Consider the following 20531-nt stretch of genomic DNA (forward strand, 5'->3'; position numbering starts at 1 on the left):
AGCATCTTAACTAGGCAAGAAGGTTGATGGAGTTGCAGTAGTTGATATTGAAATAGGTTATTTTTAGTGCCCAAGTCAAGGGTGCAGTTTCCATTGCGGTGTGTGAATCCCATGTGAATAGGATTAGGTTGAAATTTGTAGCAGATTAGACTAGTTTATGTAACTTCATTTTAGTTGTATTAGTTTAGGGGCGCAATGGGGTACTTTCTTTACTTTTTAATTAAATTTCAGTTTTGTGTGGTGAAACTTCATTGTCACACACGTAGACCAGACTATAGTGAATTTTAAGTTTTAGAATATTTTTGCCTTTCTTAGTCTGATCCATACTCAGTGCTCTGTAACCAGCAATGGATTCAATACAACAAATGTCTGTTGGTTTATTATTAATGTCTGTTCACTATCCTGTGCCATCAGAATCTTAATTCCTGCAATTCTTTCACACACTCTTAGTCAAGGTTGCTAGGTAATATAACTCTTAGTGAAATAGGTAACTACAGTATTACCATTAGAAAACCTAAGCACTAATGACAGAAAATGGCCAGTTAAAGAATTCACCTACATGAATTCTCTGACCCGGGATGCCTGCAGGTAATGACACTGATGTGAAAATTCACCTTGCACAAACAGCAACGTTGTCTTTGACCCACAGGGTGTATATATGAAACTTCTCAACATACACATCACTAATACAAGTCTACCTTGAACGACGTAGAATATATAATACATTTCATTATAGCCATACTGTTGACCCACAATATATACACTAGACATGTAAGGTGAATTTTCACATAATTACTTTATATTTGAGCCTATAAACTTTAAGGGTAATAAAATGGTCTGCTCTTTCTCTGTGTACTGTGAGCTGCAAAGTAAAACTTACAGTATTACCGACTCTGGTGCTCTTCATTCTGTAGTCAGCACATACAGATAACAATGGAGTTGTAGCACTTAGGCAAGATTGAAGAAAAGGCTAAGGGGAATGCTGCTGTGCTTGCAATTAGGAAACATTGTCTAGACAAACTGTCTGCATTGGCACAGGGGAGGAGAGAAAGGGGACAAGGAATGTATCCAAATTGACATTAAACTCATTGGAGTTGTAATTTTTTAACAAGCCATAGTTTAGTGTGTGGATTACACATTAAACAGAATTCATATGTAAATGTTAGTAGTACGAGCGAGCTGCAGACTCCATCCAAGATGGATGGGCCCTACAGTGCTAAGGCACTGTGTATCTGATTTCTCAAAATTGCTTAAGTGATGTAGGAGCACACGTCCCATTGAAATTCAGTGACTACACATAGTAAAGACAGACCCTGCTTCAAAGATCTTATTTAAACAAAGGGTGGGAGAAGAATAATTATCCTCATCTTACAGTTAAGGGAGGTGATACAAGTGTAGTAACTTGCCCATGGTCATCTGGAAAGTCTGACAAAGCCTGATGTGAATTCAGATCTCCTGAGTCCTACTCTAGTTCTTTAACCACACAACTGTCCTTTATCCAGATTTTAATTAAGGTAGAGAAGCAAATACTGTAGCTGGCTTTCAACAGATTTCTCATGCAAGTGGGAAGAACTATGTTTAAAGTCTAAACCAATTTCCTTCCATCCTTCAAATATCTGCCAATAGGACTTAAAGTTCTTCAGGTCATGGTGTTTTGAGTTTGAGCCAGTTATACTCAATCAGATTATTTATATAAGTGATTATTTTCCCCCTAGCTCTCATGAATTCAACACTTACGTTCCACAATATGTTTCCAAAGAGGGAGAGATTTAGCTTACAGTACTCCAAAAACACCCTCTGGTGTTAACCCTTCTCCCAAGATATTCAGTAAGCTCTATTCTTCCTCAGTTGGCCCTGTCCGAGGTCCTAAGAGTCAGCCTCCAATATTGGAGGGGCAGATTAAGAATAGATGAGACACCTCTGTCCTGCCATCTTTCTGGGCACTGCAGTCTTGGTAGCTGGCACCACTATATTTAGTCATAGTATCTTAACTTGCAGTTGCTTTCCCTCTGCCCTAGCTGTTTCCTTTTCATACACGTCTAGTTGAAATACATGGTGATTAAATGTGCAACAGAATCCAACACTTAGTGTGTGTTTAGTAGGCTTTTATTAAGACAGTTGTTCAACTTCAGTGCATGGTGTACTATCGAGTAATTCTGGTATGGCTTTCTTCATACTTGGCAGATGTATACACAGCACCCTTTGTTGGCATCACATTTAGGGTGACTCATTAAATGTTTGGCTTGAAGAGGTTCTAATTTAGATTCTCATTTTACTTTGGGCTGAAACTTTGCCTGTAGTATCAAAATGAAGAGTTTTTAAAAGGTTCTGTTTCAAGGATAGGGGAGATGTTTTTGTTACATTAATTTTAAAAAAAAGTGTGGGTGGTTTGGATTTAGTCTATTTAAAACTTAATACTATAACACAACCTAATGGAGGGAAGTAATACTTATTACAAGTTCCTAAAATAAACTTTTTAAATAGTGCCTAAACACTTACATGATAAGCCTGTTTCTCTTGGGTAAATATGCATTCTAAAATGTGTACCCCCTATTTAATATAGCAAGCATCTTGGCAATTGCAAATAAAGTACTTTATTTCTTAAAGTGGATGATCCAGGCCACTTGTGGTCTTAAGAAAGTATGAGTCTCTAAAATAAGCAGGAGGCTACAGGGTTGACCTAACACTTGCATACCTCCCCAACTACTAGAGATGAAGTATGAAAATGTCAGCCACTGGTCTTCAACAAAGAGCCAACTTTTGAAATCAGAAACAGAAGTGTTAAAGCTATGGTGTTTCCATGATGTATTCTAACTGCTCCCTCCTTCATATATTACATATAGTCTTGTAATATTGTGTCAGCAGATAAGTTCCCTCACAGAAATTTCTCAGTCTCAGTTTATAAAACTGTCTTACCTCAATGGGTTTAGAAAAGAATGCAGTTTTCATTAAATACCTCCTTAAAACACATTTCTTCAATAGTGTCTTTCAACAATCATCTTGAAAGTACAGAAAGTTATTTTAAAAATAAAGAGCCCCAGGCTGCTTGAAGTTTGGACTCAAATTATGTATCCTTTGTTTATTTGGATTGGACTGTCTGTCTAAGATTTTAAGCTTCTAGGGACAGTATGTGTTTTCTTCTCTCCAGTGTCCGCCATGCTGATGGTGCTGAACAAATAACCAATTTAAACTTCTTGGCATTACTATGAGAAATAGCAGCACAACACTTTCTCTCCTCTACTTGTAAGGTGTGCTTTTAATCCATAGCTTTAATATTTGTCACATATTCTAATACTTCCATTAGCCTGCTTCTGGATTTTATAGTAGCACCTGACTTGCTGAAAAGTACAGGAGTTTTTTGTGCTTTTTCTTTGTAATAGCTCCTGGATCTAGATTTCATTTCTATAATTGTCATGATTGCAATAACATCTAGGTGTCTCAGACTTTTTTTTTAAATAAAATGTATCATTGTATGAATGGTAGTTCATCTGACCACAATTTTAGCCTAATAGCTACCTTTGCTAGCTAGGAGCCCATAGATTTCAAGGAAGATACCTCAGTTCAGTTCTCCCCCTCTTCATGATTTTACGTGTTGTTATAGTGTATAGTGCCTCATTCACAAGATGGACAGTGCTCTGGAGAGAACCAGGGTTGTATAGTTAATGAAGCTATTTGTAGGACGCCAGTCTCATTTGTTGCAGAAGCTGGATGCTGTGTGGTGAATGAGACAAGGAATGGTAGGAAAGAATGGTCTCTTGGATAGGGCAGCTGAATGCTACCCTGAAGAACTGGATTCTGTCCCTGCCTCGGCCATAGAGTTTTGTGTGACACTGGACAAGTTCCATTCACCGAAACTTCATACACTGAAAATGAGGAGCACAGTGAATCTAAATGGACATCCCTGGGGCCTGATTTACAGAAGTGTTGATAACTTGCAACTGAGGTCACTGGGAACGCTGCTTTATAGTTATGTGGTGAGGGCACCGTTGGGTTGATTGAATAGTTCTCAAATCCAAAGCCATGTGCCAAAAGAACCCCATTCACCTCTGACTAGACATAAACCCCTTGGTTCCCTTCCATGATCTTGAGGGAGGCAGGAAGTAACCTCAGAAACAAACGTGCTCAGCAATAAACACATCTGAGCACAGACAAACCCTCAGTGAGTATTGGGGGGCCCTATAAGAAATCACACATACACCTCCACTCTCCAACACCTGCATAAACAGGTTAAAGCTCTCTAAGCTGATTGAGTCCAAAACTTCCCAGTCTAAGTCCTAAACATGGTCCCTTCCAGCCGTTGTGGCAGTTGCTGGTGCTTGGGCACAGTGCAAGCTTGGAGTGCTGAGTTCAGACCTCTGCTGCAATGCCAGGCAGATCCATCCCTGTGGTTACTGTGCTGATCAGGACCCTTCTGGGTCTAGGCTGCTGTCTTACCCTGGTCGTAGTCATGCTCCGGCCTGCTTACTGGGCTGATTCCCTTAGCTGCAAGTTCAGACTGTTTGGGACAGCTGCTTCCACTAGCAACAAACAGCAACATGTGCTGAAGCCTCAGCCTGTTCTTTCTAGCCCTCTGCCAAGTGATTGGCCCAAGGGCAATCAGATGGCCTGCAGCCAGTCCTGCCTTTAGTATGGAGTGGCAGAAACCCTAGGCTGATAAGGAAAGATGATGGTACAAATAGTAAGAGGCAAGTATCATTCCATCAGCTCTTTAATGACCTGATAATCAAAAAGGGATCCAATAAAAAGTGGAAACATGGACAGATTATGAAGGATGAGCACAAAAAACTAGCACGAGCATGTAGGGACAAAATCAGAAGGGCTAATGCATTAAATAAGTTATACCTAGCAAGGGACAGAAAAGGTGATAAGATGAGGATTCTTTAAATACGTTGAGCCAAGAGAATGACAAAGGAAAGTGTAGGGGGAGGGAACTAATGATAGACAACATCAAGATGGAGGAGGTGTTTAATGCCTATTTTGCTTCAGCCTTGACTAAAAAGGTTAATGGTGACCAGATTCTTAACACAATTAATATTAACAAGAAGGGAGAAGGAACGCAAGCTGACCCTCTAGGAAAAGAAGAATTTAAAGAATGTTTAGATACATTTATCATAGATCTGGAAGGGACCTCGAGAGGTCATCTAGTCCAGTCCACCGCACTCAAGGCAGGACTAAATATTATCTAGACCATCCCTGACAGGTGTTTGTCCAACCTGCTCTTAAAAATCCCCAATGATGGAAATTCCACAACCTCCCTAGGCAATTTATTCCAGTGCTTAACCACTCTGACAGGAAGTTTTTCCTAATGTCCAACCTAAACCACCCTTGCTGCAATTTAAGCCCATTGCTTCTTGTCCTATCCTCAGAAGTTACGAGCAACAATTTTTCTCCTTCCTCCTTGTAACAACCTTTTATGTACTTGAAGACTGTTATGTCCCCTCTTGGTCTTCTCTTCTGCAGACTAAACAAACCCAATTTTTTCCATCTTCCCTCATAGGTCATGTTTTCTAGACCTTTAATCATTTTTGTTGCTCTTCTCTGGACTTTCTCCAATTTGTCCACATCTTTCCTGAAATGTGGCGCCCAGAACTGGACACAATACTCCAGTTGAGGCCTAATCAGTGCGGAGTAGAGCGGAAGAATTACTTCTTGTGTCTTGCTTACAATACTCCTGCTAATACATCCCGGAATGTTGTTTGCTTTTTTTTTAACAGTGTTACACTGTTGACTCATATTTAGTTTGTGATCCACTATGACCCTGGATCCCTTTCTGTAGAACTCATACCTAGGCAGTCATTTCCTATTTTGTAAATGTGTGCAACTGATTGTTCCTTCCTAAGTGGACTACATTGCATTTGTCCTTATTGAATTTCAACCTATTTACTTCAGACAATTTCTCCAGTTTTGTCCAGATCATTTTGAATTTTAATCCTATCCTCCAAAGCACTTGCAACCCCTCCCAGCTTGGTATCGTCCGCAAACTTTAAGTTTACTCTCTATTCCATTATCTAAATCAAAGATGAAGATTTGAAAGAACCAGACCCAGAACCTGCGGGACCCCACTCATTTTGCCCTTCCAGCATGACTGTGAACCACTGATAACTACTCTCTGGGAATGATCTTCCAGCCAGTTATGCACCCACCTTGTTGTAGCTCCATCTAGGTTGTATTTCCCTAGTTCGTTTGAGAAAGTCATGCGAGACAGTATCAAAAGTCTTATTAAGTCAAGATATACCACATCTACCGCTTCCCCGCCTATCCACAAGGCTTGTTACCCTGTCAAAGAAAGCTATCGGGTTGGTTTGACACTATTTGTTCCTGATAAATCCATGCTGACTGCTACTCATCACCTTATTATCTTCTCGGTGTTTGCAAATTGGTTGCTTAATTATTTGTTCCATTATCTTTCTGGGTACAGAAGTTAAGCTGACTGGTCTGTAATTCCCTGGATTGTCTTTATTTCCCTTTTTATAGATGGCACTGTATTTGCCCTTTTCCAGTCTTCTGGAATGTCTTCCATGACTTTTCAGAAATAATTGCTAATGGCTCAGATATCTCCTCAGTCAGCTCCTTGAGTATTCTAGGATGCATTTCATCAGGACCTGGTGATTTGAAGACATCTAACTTGTCTAAGTAGTTTTTGACTTGTTCTTCCCCTATTTTACACTCTGCTCCTACCTCATTTTCACTGGCATTCACTATGTTAGATACCCAGTCACCACCAACCTTCTTTAGATATACTCAAGCCTGCAGGGCCTGATGAAATAGTACTTAAAGAACTAGCTGAAGCAATCTTGAAATCATTACCAGTTATCTTTGAGAACCGATGGACAGGGGAGGTCCCAGAGGATTGGAGCAGAGCGAACATAATACCTATCTAAAAGGAGAAACAAAGAGGACCTAGGGAATTATAGACCAGTCGTCCTAACTTCGATACTTGGAAAAATATTGGAACGCATTACTAAATAACCAGATTGTAAGCACCTAGAAGATAATATGGTTAAGTAATAGCCAACATGGATTTTTAAGATAAAATCATTCCAAACCAACCTAACTTGCTCTGTTGACAGGGTTACTGGCCTATTGTGTCCAGTTCTGGGTGCCACACTTTAAGAAAGATATGGATAAATTGGAGAGTTTAGGTTTTCCAAACTCTTTCTCATTTTTGTTACTCTTCTCTGAACTATGAGGAAAGGTTTAAACAAACAAACAAACAAAAAAAACTAGGCATGTTTAGTTTTGAGAAAAGAAGAGTGAGGGGGAACCTGATAAACCTTCAAATACATTAAGGGCTGTTATAAACAGGATGGTGATTAGTTGTCTCCTTGTGTCCAAGTAGTAATGGGCTTAATCTGCAGGAAGGGAGATTTAGGTGATAGTAGGAAAAACTGTCTAACTAGAACGATAGTTAAGCAGTGGAATAGGTTTCCAAGGGAGGTTGTGAAACCTCCATCGTTGGAGGTTTTTAAAGACGGGTTAGATCAGTGGTTCTCAAATTTTTGTACTGGTGACTGACGGGTTGGATCACAGAAAGCCCTTTGGGACTGCCACCTGATGTGCCTAGAGTACCTCTGAGACCATTTTCCTTGCCAGCTTGGGACTTCAGTACCTTGCCTTGTTTGAGCCAGACATGCTTGCCTGCTGCAAACACAGAACCAAGTCTGAACCACATCCCCTACAAGCTGCAGGCTTAACTGAAAACAGCTTAAGAAGTGCTCCTGTCTCCAGCACTCAGATACCCAGCTCCCAATGGGGTCCAAACCCCAAATAAATCTGTTTTCCCTGAATAAAGCTTTTACAGGGTAAACTCATAAATTGTTCGCCCTCTAACACTGATGGAGAGATGCGCGCCGCTGTTTGCTCCCCCAGGTATTAATACTTGCTCTGGGTTAATTAATAAGTAAAAAGTAGGATTTACGTGGTTCCAAGTAATAGACAGAACAAAGTAAATTACCAAACAAAATAAAATAACACGCAAGTCTATGCCTAATACAGTAGGAAACTAAATTCAGGTAAATCTCACCCTCAGATGTTCCAATAAGCTTCTTTGACAGACTAGCCTCCTGGTAGTCTGGGTCCAGCAATCACTCACACCCCTGTACTTACTGTCCTTTGTTCCAGTTTCTTTCAGATATCCTTTGGGGTCGAGAGGCTATCTCTTGAGCCAGCTGAAGACAAAATGGAGGGGTTTCCAGAGGCTTAAATAGACTTTCTCTTGTGGGTGGAAACCCCTTCACCTCTCCTATGCAGAATCCAGCTCCAAGATGGAGTTTTGGAGTCACATGGGCAAGTCACATGTCCATGCATGACTCAGTTCCTTACAAGCCGATGCCACATTTCCAGGAAAGCTCAGATGTGGACTGGTGTATCTCAAAGTTCATTGTTAGCTTGATTGGGCACTTACTGAGAATAGTCTTTTCTCAAAAAGCTGACCAACTGCTTCACTGAGTCTACTTAAAATCAAACAAGTACATAGCCAATATTCATAACTTTGAATACAAAAATTATACATGCATAGAAATAGGATGAATATATTCAGTCAATCATAACCTTTGCAGAGATATGTTACATGGCATATCTAGCATAAAACATGTGTGTAAATAGGACATAACTGGAATGAGCATATTTCTATCCAGCATTATGGGGTGCAACATCAGTGACCCCTTTCACATAGCAAGCCTCTGAGTCAGACTCCCCCTATAAATTAAAATCACTTTAATATATTTAACACCATTCTAAATGCTGGAGGCAAAGTGGGGTTTGAGGTGGAGGCTAACAGCTTGTCACCCCCACTCCATGTAATAACCTGGTGACCCCCTGAGGGGTCCTGACCCCCAGTTTGAGAACCCCTGGGTAGACAAACATCTGTCAGGGATGGTCAATGGTTCCTTGGTTCTGTCTTAGCCCAGGGCGCTGAAGTAGATGACTCTTTGAGCAGTTGTACTATTCTATACCTTTTTATTAATTTTTAAATAATTTCTATAAAGCCATTCTAATTGTTAGCCTTGTTAGTGGAAATACTCTGCAGTAATTGTGAAAGTTGGAGTGAAAGTGCAGAAAATGACATAAATGGAGCTAGTTGGGGAAAAAAATTAAAGCATTTTTCATTAGAATTTGCCAATTCATCAAAGTCAAAAGGTTGTGTGGAGACAGGTTTTGATGAAATTCTACCGGAAAGCAGGTGTGTTTCTGATGGAACCCTCCCCTTCCTCCCCCCTCTCCCCCCCACCAGGCTGGTTACCTACCAGCTCACTCACCTGGCTCCTCAGCATCCCTCTTCATGGGCTGGTGGGAAGATGAGAGCCCCTGCCTCCTGGCTTCTTGGCAGCCTGGGCTCCCAGGGGCAGGGCTCACAGTAGAGCTGGGCAGTGGACAGTAAATCCATTTTGTGGAGGACTTCTAAATGTTTGGGTTTTGTTCCAAATTGGAATGCAACCAGCATTCAAAATCCTCCAGAACAGAATTGCCATTTTCTACCCAGCTATAGGCATAGTATTCCTTCATAAAACATTTAAAAGAGAGGTAAAAATAGCAATCTTTCCCTAAAGTGGATCTATGAAATCACACATTTAAATAAGAATTGCCGTGATCCACTTAAATGTAATTCTTAAATTATACCATAATCAAAGCCATCAGATTTTCAGGCTCAGAACAAATAAGCAAAGATTATAGCAATTTTAAACTACTCAAATTTTGGATTTAAACTACTCAACTTGGGGATCTGGCATTCTTGGATATTTATAGATTGTCTGTCTTTAACAGGACTGGGCAGACTATTTCCCTAGCCGTGGGAGGACATTAGGTTAGTTGGTTTAAGCCCAGAATTCGCCCTCATTGTAATTGAACATAATTTGATAGGCATGTGTGAGGCACAGTTTCCATGCAAGTTTTTTTTTTTTTTTTTAAAAAAGGGCGACTCTAGATGACTGACTCTCCATTCAGTTATGCCATTGATTCCACTGGAATCAATGGAATTAAACCAATTTCATGTCTTGCAACAGAGTGGAGAATCAAGCTCAATATTTTTGTTCTACGTAGCCTGCCATATAGTCAAATCTTTCTGAAAGGAGTTCAGTAATGGAGCAAAGCTGTTAGTTTACAACAGAACACAAGTCTAAATGGGTGGATTGGAGGGTGAGGTCAAAATCTAGGGGACAGATAGATTTTGTAATTGCAAAAAGCAGTGATGTGGGGTTCATTTTTTATTTTTGGTGGACTCTACTTTTGTGAGGCAGGTAGCTAGAGCTGAGTGAGTGATTCCATGCAGTACATCAGTTAACATAGCCTGTTCACTTGACAGCTACTAGCTCACTATTTTTATCAATTAACTTCTGTGAATTCTTGGTCTCATCTTGTTGATGAGCATTCAGTATATGTTGGTTAATTTTGAGTGGCCACATAGGTAGAAAGCAAACAGAAAAGGAGGACTTGTGGCACCTTAGAGACAAACAAATTTATTTGAGCATAAGCTTTCGTGAGCTACAGCTCACTTCATCGGATGCATTCAGTGGAAAATACAGTGGGGAGATTTATATACACAGAGAACATGAAACAATAGGTGTTACCATACACACTGAAAGGAGAGTGATCAGGTAAGGTGAGCTATTACCAGCGGGAGAGCGGGGCGGAAAAAACCTTTTGTAGCGATAATCAAGGTGGGCCATTTCCAGCAGTTGACAAGAACGTCTGAGGAATAGTGGGGGTGGGGAATAAACATGGGGAAATAGTTTTACTTTGTGTAATGACCCATCCACTCCCGTCTTTATTCAAGCCTAAGTTAATTGTATCCAGTTTGCAAATTAATTCCAATTCAGCCGTCTCTCGTTGGAGTGTGTTTCTGAAGTGTTTTTGTTGAAGAATTGCCACTTTTAGGTCTGTAATTGAGTGACCAAAGAGATTGAAGTGTTCTCCGACTGGCTTTTGAATGTTATAATTCTTGAAGTCTGATTTGTGTCCATTTATTCTTTTACGTAGCGACTGTCCATTTTTGCCAATGTACATGGCAGAGGGGCATTGCTGGCACATGATGGCATATATCACATTGGTGGTAGATGTGCAGGTGAACGAGCCTCTGATAGTGTGGCTGATGTGATTAGGCCCTATGATGGTGTCCCCTGAATAGCTATGTGGACACAGTTGGCAAAGGGCTTTGTTGCAAGGATAGGTTCCTGGGTTAATGGTTCTGTTGTGTGGTGTGTGGTTGCTGGTGAGTATTTGCTTCAGGTTGGGGGGCTGTCTGTAAGCGAGGACTGGCCTGTCTCCCAAGATCTGAGAGAGTGAGGGATCATTTTTCAGGATAGGCTGTAAATCTGTGGTGATGCGCTGGAGAGGTTTTAGTTGGAGGCTCAAGGTGACAGCTAGTGGTGTTCTGTTGTTTTCTTTGTTGGGCCTGTCCTGTAGTAGGTGACTTCTGGGTACTCTTCTGGTTCTGTCAATCTGTTTCTTCACTTCAGCAGGTAGGTATTGTAGTTGTAAGAATGCTTGATAGAGATCTTGTAAGTGTTTGTCTCTGTCTGAGGGGTTGGAGCAAATGCGGTTGTATCGAAGAGCTTGGCTGTAGACAATGGATCGTGTGGTGTGGTCTGGATGAAAGCTGGAGGCCTGTAGGTAGGCATAGCGCTCAGTAGGTTTTCCGGTATAGGAGGGTGGTTATGTGACCATGGCTTATTAGCACCGTAGTGTCCAGGAAGTGGATCTCTTGTATGGACTGGTCCAGGCTGAGGTTGATGGTGGGATGGAAATTGTTGAAATCATGGTGGAATTCCTCAAGGGCTTCTTTTCCATGGGTCCAGATGATGATGATGTCGTCCATGTAGCGCAAGTGGAGTAGGGGCATTAGGGGACGAGAGCTGAGGAAGCTTTGTTCTAAGTCAGCCATAAAAATGTTGGCATGCTGCGGGGCCATGCGGGTACCCAGGGCAGTGCTGCTTATTTGAAGGTATACATTGTCCTCAAATGTGAAATAGTTATGGGTGAGGACAAAGTCACAAAGTTCAGCCACCAAGTTCGCCATGACATTATCGGGGATAGTGTTCCTGACGGCTCGTAGTCCATCTTTGTGTGGAATGTTGGTGTAGAGGTAGAAAAGTATTACTTTTCCCGCTATCAGTGGCAGGCTCAGCACCTCTGACAATCCGCTTACTTTCAGTGTCTGACACTAGGGCCAAAATTTTAGAATTGGATATCTAACGCTTCATGGCACTAAATTCACTACTCTCTTTCAAAGGCTGCCGTGCAGAGCACAGGAGTGTGAATCGCAGAGCACACCAAAGAGTTGCGCTCTTAACTGCTCTGTATAGACACTGCTGGTGCAAACTCAAAGTTACTCCGTTCACCTTAACATCCTCTTTGAAAGAGGACGACATTAACATGAACCGTGTCCCTTTTTAGTTTACACCATCAGGGTCTGCAGTTGGAGCCCAACTTTTTGGTGCACTCTGCAATTTACACCCCTTTAATCCACACTGTGGTGCAGTGTAGACATGCCCGAAGACTCATGTAGAGTTTCCCATACTGCAGTTGCACAATAGTTCATTTGAGTCTGATACAGCCTGCTTTTGACAGTGGCCTGTACCTGGTGTCTTAAAGGAAATAGGGAGGCAACCTTTATAACCAGGCATCTGTTCAATACTATAGCAGGTAGGCAGATGTCTGCAGTTATTACATTTTAACCATCACTAGCATAGCTATTAGATATAGCTATAGATATTAGAGTACCTGCAACTTTCCAGCCACTAGAAAATTCAGTCTCCGTGTTTGACTTTTAGCAGTAGTGAATTCCACAGACTGATTATATATTCCCACAACCATTTATTCTGAGTTAATTCACTTGAAACCCCATTGGGATTTAATACAGACCTTCTTTAAATGTGCCACATGTCAGTCTGTAGTAAACTAGCTTTTAGAAATTAACAGAATGTCACTATTTCACTTCAGGCTTGTCCAAAGACCTTTTTTGGTGGAGATTAAATTTTGAGATTTCAAGTTCCTTGCATAGGTTCAGTGCAGTTTGGGACATGGGAAAAGGACTGATTAGAAGAGAATAAAAAAAAAATCCAGACCATGTGTTTTAATGCCAAATTGGAAACACATGAAGGCAGTTAAAAATCAAGCAATTGCTTAAACTTTTAAAACCGTTTGTATTAAAGACAGGTGGTTATATATAGTAAAAATCAGTCACCAGTATATTGGCACATTTGTGATCTTTTTGGATACAAAATGAGGAGTTCATAAATCAGAAAATCTAGCTATAAAGGTGTTTGGACTTGAGAACTCATAAGAACAACCTTAGTGTCTGAAATAAATTTATGGAGTATAGATCCTTTTAGGTTTACTTAAGAGTTAACATCTGACTGACCAAACAGTCCTGTGGAGATTTACTGCAGGTTACTCAAATATTTAAGCTGCTGTGTGATGTTGAACAGGTACAGATTAGCCCAATAACAGATATGAGACTGTAAAATAAATGAGGTTTCAGTGACTGGTAAGTACTTGTCTAGGGCAGCCCAAAAAGAGAGCTCAGAGATGAGAATAAGTTGGTAGTTCTGATTGATTATGACACAGTTAATGAACACAATTAGACTAACAACGGTGGTCTTAGAACAGTGCTTAAAACACAAATTAGTATGGGCATGTCAACTTTTTTTTACAAACTTGAGATCTGAAAGCACATGACACCAATAAAACTACTGATTTCCCAGGACAGATATTCCATGGGTGAAGCACATCTGCATCAGAAGATCTTACTCTTCCTATTTTGAATACTTTGAGAGCCTAGCAGTCTTTGCTATTGTACAAAATACTTAGCTGCTTCTTAACGAAAATATGCAATTAGAAGATTGGCTTAAAAACTAGTTTGTTTCATGAACTCATGGAAAAATTCCAGCAATCATATTTGAATAACTATTCTGCAATATATGCAGTAATTTGTTAGTATAGTATGCAGCCTTTGCAGATGGTTGGTTTTTAAGATTTATTTTGGGAAATCTTTGTGAGAGATTTTTATGTTGCTACCAAAACCTTTGACTCCTAACTTACCTCAGTGTGGGTATTTGCTTCTCCATTTTTCTTCTGTTACTTTATTAATAGAGCATGTTACTCTAAGTTCAACTTCATTGTGTTTGGATTGCAATTCAAGATGCTAATGTTTGATCTATAAAACTCTGTGCTCTGGTTCCTGGCTACCTCAGTCTGTCTGCATGTCCCCAGTTCCTCTGTGTACCAAGAGGACATTCAGTCCTTTGATTTAAATGTCAGAGGGCTGGTGACAGGCCATTTCGATGGAAGACCTTCTGCTTTGGAATTTTTCTCCCCTCACTCACCCACCATAACAAGTGTCGGACCATTTTACAGTGTGACACAAGACATTCTGACAGGTGTCTTCTGGAGGGGCATGGGGTGATGATTTCCTCTGGAGAATTTATTTGAAGAGAGGCATGGTTTTTTTTATATTTATACCAAAAAGGAAAAGGTCCCTAATCCAAAACTCTAAGCACCCCACCCACTTTACACAAAAGTAAATTACCTGCAGAATACCAAACCTTCCCCCTAGCTGCTCCCCCCAAAATTGACTTCACAGCAGCCAACTTAAATAGTTGTGCCTTATAGCTTGCCATGAAGGTCAGTAGACTTGTGCTGTTTTTAAACTGAGGGGAAGAAACTTGTTCCAGAACTGGAGGCCCCTCTCAAAGAGCACTGTGGAACCTGAGAGGGATCCAGTTCAGGTGCCTTTGATCTTGATCTTGCACAAGGAGAGAGGCGGTATCCCAAATAGTTTGAAGCCATTTAGGCCGTGTAGAGATCAAAAGTGCCGTATACCCAATCTGGACACCCGAAGGTAGATGGTGAAGAATATGGAGCACCAGTGACTTCCTGCAACTCAGAAGCATCACTTAATAAGCAGGCCGCTATATTCGGAGCTAGTTTAAATGCCCATATTATCCTGAACTGTAGTCCCCTGTAGAGCACATTGCAGTAATCCATTCTTGAGGTGTAGTAGTATCACAGTAGTAAGGCCTGCATCAGGAAGAAACAATTGCAATGGCCAGCTGCAGATGGTAAAAAGTATTTCTGGACACTGCTGCTTTCTGTTCATCCAACAGCAGCTGGAAATGTAATATAACCACCAAATCATGAAAGCTTTTTAGGTTTTGTGCTTATTCCCACAGACAGGAAAGGGTGCCTTAAGAACTAGAAAGTAAATATTCAAATATCTACCTTGGCTTAGCTTGGCTACTTCTGTTTCACTGATTACATCTTAACTATTCAACTGGAGTTGAAGTGACCGTATCCAGCCTCTTTTAGCTTTTCAAGTTGTGATTTGTATTGCATATATTGAATTTCTCTACTTTGTATTTTGTAGAAGCTATTTTGTAGCTTTTAAACCTAAGTTGACAATGTAAAGTCTTGCCCTAAATTCTGAAAATGCCACTGTCAATTAAAAATATGGCTTACTATATAAAACTATCCTTTTAAACGGTTAGCATCTGACATAGTTAGCATGCAGCTGCACACCTAACGCTTACACTGCATTACCAGATGTATTCATTTGACAAATGCTTGCTAAAAGTGAAGACTAATTTTTAAGAAATGGCTTCCTAAGATTTCACTTGGCAGAGTAGCTGTGGACCTAAAAATTATCAAACCAATGAAAATGGCAAGTATGTTGCTTTGTGAAGATTGGAAAGATTTTCAAATATTCTATGCATGCTGTTTAAACTTTCAAGTTTGAAGCATTATGCTATCCATGTTACAAGAGGTCTTCACAGAGTTAAAACTTAACAAAATATTATGTGGTGCTAATATAGCCAGGCACTTTTGCCAATTCTAATTTATGGAAGGGACAATCTTGTGGGTAAATAACAGTCTTGGGTGTTAGAACTAGGTTATTCCCAGCTCAGGTGACCTTGAACAAGTCACATGACCTCAGCCTGAGTTTCCCCATCTTTTAAAAGTAGGGATTCTTACCTTTGACATGAGTGTAGTAGAGCTGAACTCAGGTTGTGTCTACACTGCAGCTAGACACCCGTGGCCAGCCCATGACAGCTGACTCTGGCTTGTGGGGCTTGGGGTATGGGGCTATTTCATTTCAGTGTAGACTTCACGGCTCATGCTGCAGCCCAGGCTCTAGGACCTTGTGAGGTGGGAGAGTCCTTGAGCCCAGGCTCCAGCCTGAGCCCAGACATCTACACTGCAATGAAATGGCCCCACAGCCTCAGCCCCATGAGCCCGAGTCAGCTGGCACGGGCCAGCCCTTGGTTTTTCACTGCAGTATAGACATACCCTCAGTGTTTAAATTGGAGACACTCAGTATTATTCAAGTATAAATAGTATTTGCTAATGTTGGTATCTGTCTCCAATCCCCCTGCCTCTTCTAGATTGAAGGAGGGGGAAGGATTTCTTATCTCTTGGCTATCCCAGTTTTCTGGCCACAATCTGTCTTCCAAATAAATTAAAATGAAGAGGTATTGTTCCTGTTAAGTGTGTGTGTGTGTGTGTGTGTGTGTGTTGGACTGTCGTACCAAGGATACTCAGTCTCATTTTCAGTGTGTCTGACTCCTGTGGGAGTGAGAACTGAGACTATATAAACTTTTATTTCAAACTCAAATACATTCTAGTTGTTAGACCTGGTCATAGAAAGTGGCTCTAGTCTGGTCTTTTGCCATGCTGTCATCTAAATTCAGGCCAAATAGTTTTAATTTGAACTCTGCTTTGATCCCCACAACTCTTAGTCGTTTATTTCCTGTGTGGAGAAATAATTGTTGATACTTAGTAGTATTAAAAAGTGCATCTGTTTTGTATATTTATTTGAGTAGAACACAATTTAGACTACTTTTTTTTCCAGATAGTCGTTCCACCCAAAATTTAAAGTGTTTTCAGTGTGAGCACCACAGTATTGGCAGTTGACCAGCAAGGGCGGACTTGTCACGTGTGGTGCTACCTAGTATTACAGCAGTCCGACTTCCTGTCCCCTCCATCACCAGCACTCCACATGCTTGTCCGTGGTGATGCTAGAGCTATCATCACAACTATAGCCCAAATAAGGGGCTCTGATGGACCAGGAATAACACTATTGTGGGGGCAGCAATTAGTGCAGTTGTAACTTAACAGAGGTGGAGAATTCAATTCCCATCCAGGCAAACATGCCTTAAGATTTTAGGGATTTGTTTGCTACTATATTTAAGAAGTTAACTTCCTGTGAACCAAAACATTAAGCAATTAGAAGCATGGACTGTTGTAGTCTTGACTAACGCACTCTTAAAAGAAACAGGGTGTCTGCCGTTTGTTTTAATTGTAATCAGCCCTGCTTCTTGATTCTGAAGTCTGTGGAATACTTTCTGAAATTAAACATAAAATCATAGAAATGCAGGGCTGGAAGAGACCTCAAAAGGTCATCGAGTCATTCCCCCATGCTGAGGCAGGACCAGGTATACCTAGATCATCCACAACATCCCTTGGAAGTCTGTGTTCCAGAGCTTAACTACCTGTATAGTTTAAAAAGTGTTTTTTCCTAATATCTAACATAAATCTCCTTTGCTGCAGATTAAGTCCATTACTTCTTGTTCTACCTTCAGTTGACATGAACAGTTGATTCCTGTCCTCTTTTTATAACAGCCCTTAACATAGTTGAAGGCTATCATATGCCCTCTCCTGCCCAGTCATCTTTGCTCAAGGCTAAACATGCCCGGTTTATCCTTTACTCATAGGTCACCTTTTCCTAAACTTTTTATTAGGGCTGTCGATTAATTGCATTTACCTCACGCAATTAACTCAAAAAAATTAATCGTGATAAAAAAATTAATTGCGATTAATCACAGTTTTAATTGCACTGTTAAACAATAGAATACCAATTGAAATTTATTTATTTTTGGATGTTTTTGTACTTTTCAAATACACTGATTTCAATTACAACACAGAATACAGTGTACACTGCTCACTTTATATTATTTTTTATTACAAATATTTGCACTGTAAAAATGATGAAAAATACTGTTTCTTTTGTTTAATTCACCTCATACAAGTACCATAATGCAATCTCTTTATCATGAAAGTGCAACTTACAAATGTAAATTTTGTTACATAACTGCACTCAAAAACAACAATGCAAAACTTTAGAGCCTACTTTTCGTTCAGCCAATCTCTAAGACAGACAAGTTTGTATACATTTATGGGAGATAATGCTGCCCACTTCTTATTTCCAGTGTCACCAGAAATTGAGAACAGGCATTCTCATGGGACTTTTGTAGCTAGCATGGCAAGTTATCTATGTGCCAGATATGCTAAACATTCGTATGCCCCTTCATGCTTTGGCCACCATTCCCAAGGACATGCTTCTATGCTGATGATGCGTGTTAAAAAAATAATGCATTAATTTATATTTGTGACTGAACTACACGAGGGGAGAATTGTATGTCTCCGGCTTTATTGTACCTGCATTCTGCCATATATTTCGTGTTATAGTAGTCTCGGATGATGACTCGGCACATGTTGTTCATTTGAAGAACACTTTCACTGCAGATTTGACAAAGAAGGTACCAATGTGAGATTTCCAAAGATAGCTACAGCACTCAACCCAGGGTTTAAGAATCTGAAGTGCCTTCCAAAATCTGAAAGGGACGGGGTGTGGAGCATGTTTTCAGATGCTTTAAAAGAGCAAAGCTCCGATGAGGAAACTACAGAACCCGAACCACCAAAAAAGAAAATCAACCTTCTGCTGGTGGCATTTGACTCAGATGATGAAAATGAACGTGTCGGTCAGCACTGCTTTGGATTGTTATCGAGCAGAACCCGTCATCAGTATGGACACACGTCCCCTGGAATGTTGGTTGAAGCATGAAGGGACATATGAATCTTTAGCTCATCTGGCATGTAAATATCTTATGACGCAGGCTATGACAGTGCCATGCGAACACCTGTTCTCACTTTCAGGTGACGTGAACAAGAAGCGGGCAGCATTATCGCCTGCAAATGTAAACAACCTTGTTCGAGTGATTGGCTGAACAAGAAATGGGACTAAGTGGACTTGTAGGCTCTAAAGTTTTAAGTTTTATTTTTGAATGTGATTATTTTTTGTACATAATTCTACATTTGTAAGTTCAATTTTCATACTTGTATTGAACTGAAACATACTATTTTGTTTTTTACAGTGCAAATATTTGTAATAAAAAATAAATATAAAGTGAGGACTGTACACTTTGTATTCTGTTATAATTGAAATCAATATATTTGAAAATGTGTAAAACATCCAAAAATATTTAAGTAAATGGTATTCTATTGTTTAACAGTGCAATTAATTGTGATTTTTTTAATCTCTTGACAGCCCTGCTCTTTATCATTTTTGTTGCTCTCCAGTTTTATCCAAACCTGTCTGAAGTGTGATGCCTAAAACTGGACACAGTAATCCAGTTTAGTCTCCACCAGTCCGAGTAGATCTGAACAATTATTGCCTATATTTTATAACATTCCTGTTAATACACCCCAGAATATTAGCTTTTTCGTGACTGCATCACATTGCTGGCTCATACTCAATTTGTGATCCATTATACTCCTCAGATAGTTTTCTGCAGTACTACTACTGGTTAATCAGTTACTTTTTTATTATAATTTTTTTTTGGTTATACAGATATCATACAGAAGGATACATTTGAGCTATACAAATATAAACAAATTGACTTGGTCCCATCTCATAGTTTGGTAGCCCTGCTTTTGATGCCTGATGTGGGAACTAGGAAACACTGAAATCTCACCACACCAAAGAATGACTCTCTGGGTGGGCAACTCCAAATTTAAAATAGTCTAATCCTGTATAAAGACTCTTCTGTGTGAAATTAACATCACACCACTCCCCCAAAAAAGATGATTTGAACATAAACCAGTACTGCATTCAGGTGTGAAAACAAGTTTTGACTAACAACCTTCTTGCTTCTAATCTGGCTATTGTATGATGCTTTTGCCTATAACATTGGAATTCTCCTTCCCAGAGTGAGTACTCAGTCAATTTTCTAGGTTTTGCTTTCTATTTTAAAGATGCTAAATGCAAACAAGTAGTCAGTCTGTAAAGAACAGAGATTAGGGCAGGCAGGTCTGGAAGGAAAACATGATTAATTGATAGGAAGAGCTTTAGTAAGCCCACAATGCTTAATGTTTCAGGCTTTAGAGATGATATTCTCTGAGTGGATGGCAATTGAATTGATGAACAGACTTAACTGAAAACATAATGAACTACAAACTAACTCTGGGCTGCATGGCAAATTGAGAGCATGAGCTTAGCAGCATTGCTTACTATGAGCTAGGAGTACAAATTCACTTCACATAGGCCACCAGACAGCCATCAATAGTCATTATTTGCAGCCACGTTACACTAAGAAGTGCTTAAAAACATAAGAGGACATGGTTTGTGCTGCATGTTTGACCAGGTTCAACAAATGAGTGTGACAGACAGAGGGAAGGGTAGAGGTAGGATTAGGTGAACAAAACTAAGATGACATAGAAATTAGGTAGCGCATTTTCCATTGGGTAGTGCCAAAATCTGC

General features: G+C 40.1%; 1 protein-coding gene across 4 annotated transcripts in view; it reads left to right on the plus strand.

Moving 5' to 3' along the window:
• Positions 1–20531, plus strand: part of UVRAG (UV radiation resistance associated) — a 149400-nt gene that overhangs the window by 83390 nt on the left and 45479 nt on the right. The gene's annotated exons all lie outside the window — the stretch shown is intronic.

Source organism: Natator depressus, chromosome 1 (assembly GCF_965152275.1).
Source record: "Natator depressus isolate rNatDep1 chromosome 1, rNatDep2.hap1, whole genome shotgun sequence".
Lineage (NCBI taxonomy): Eukaryota > Metazoa > Chordata > Testudines > Cheloniidae > Natator > Natator depressus.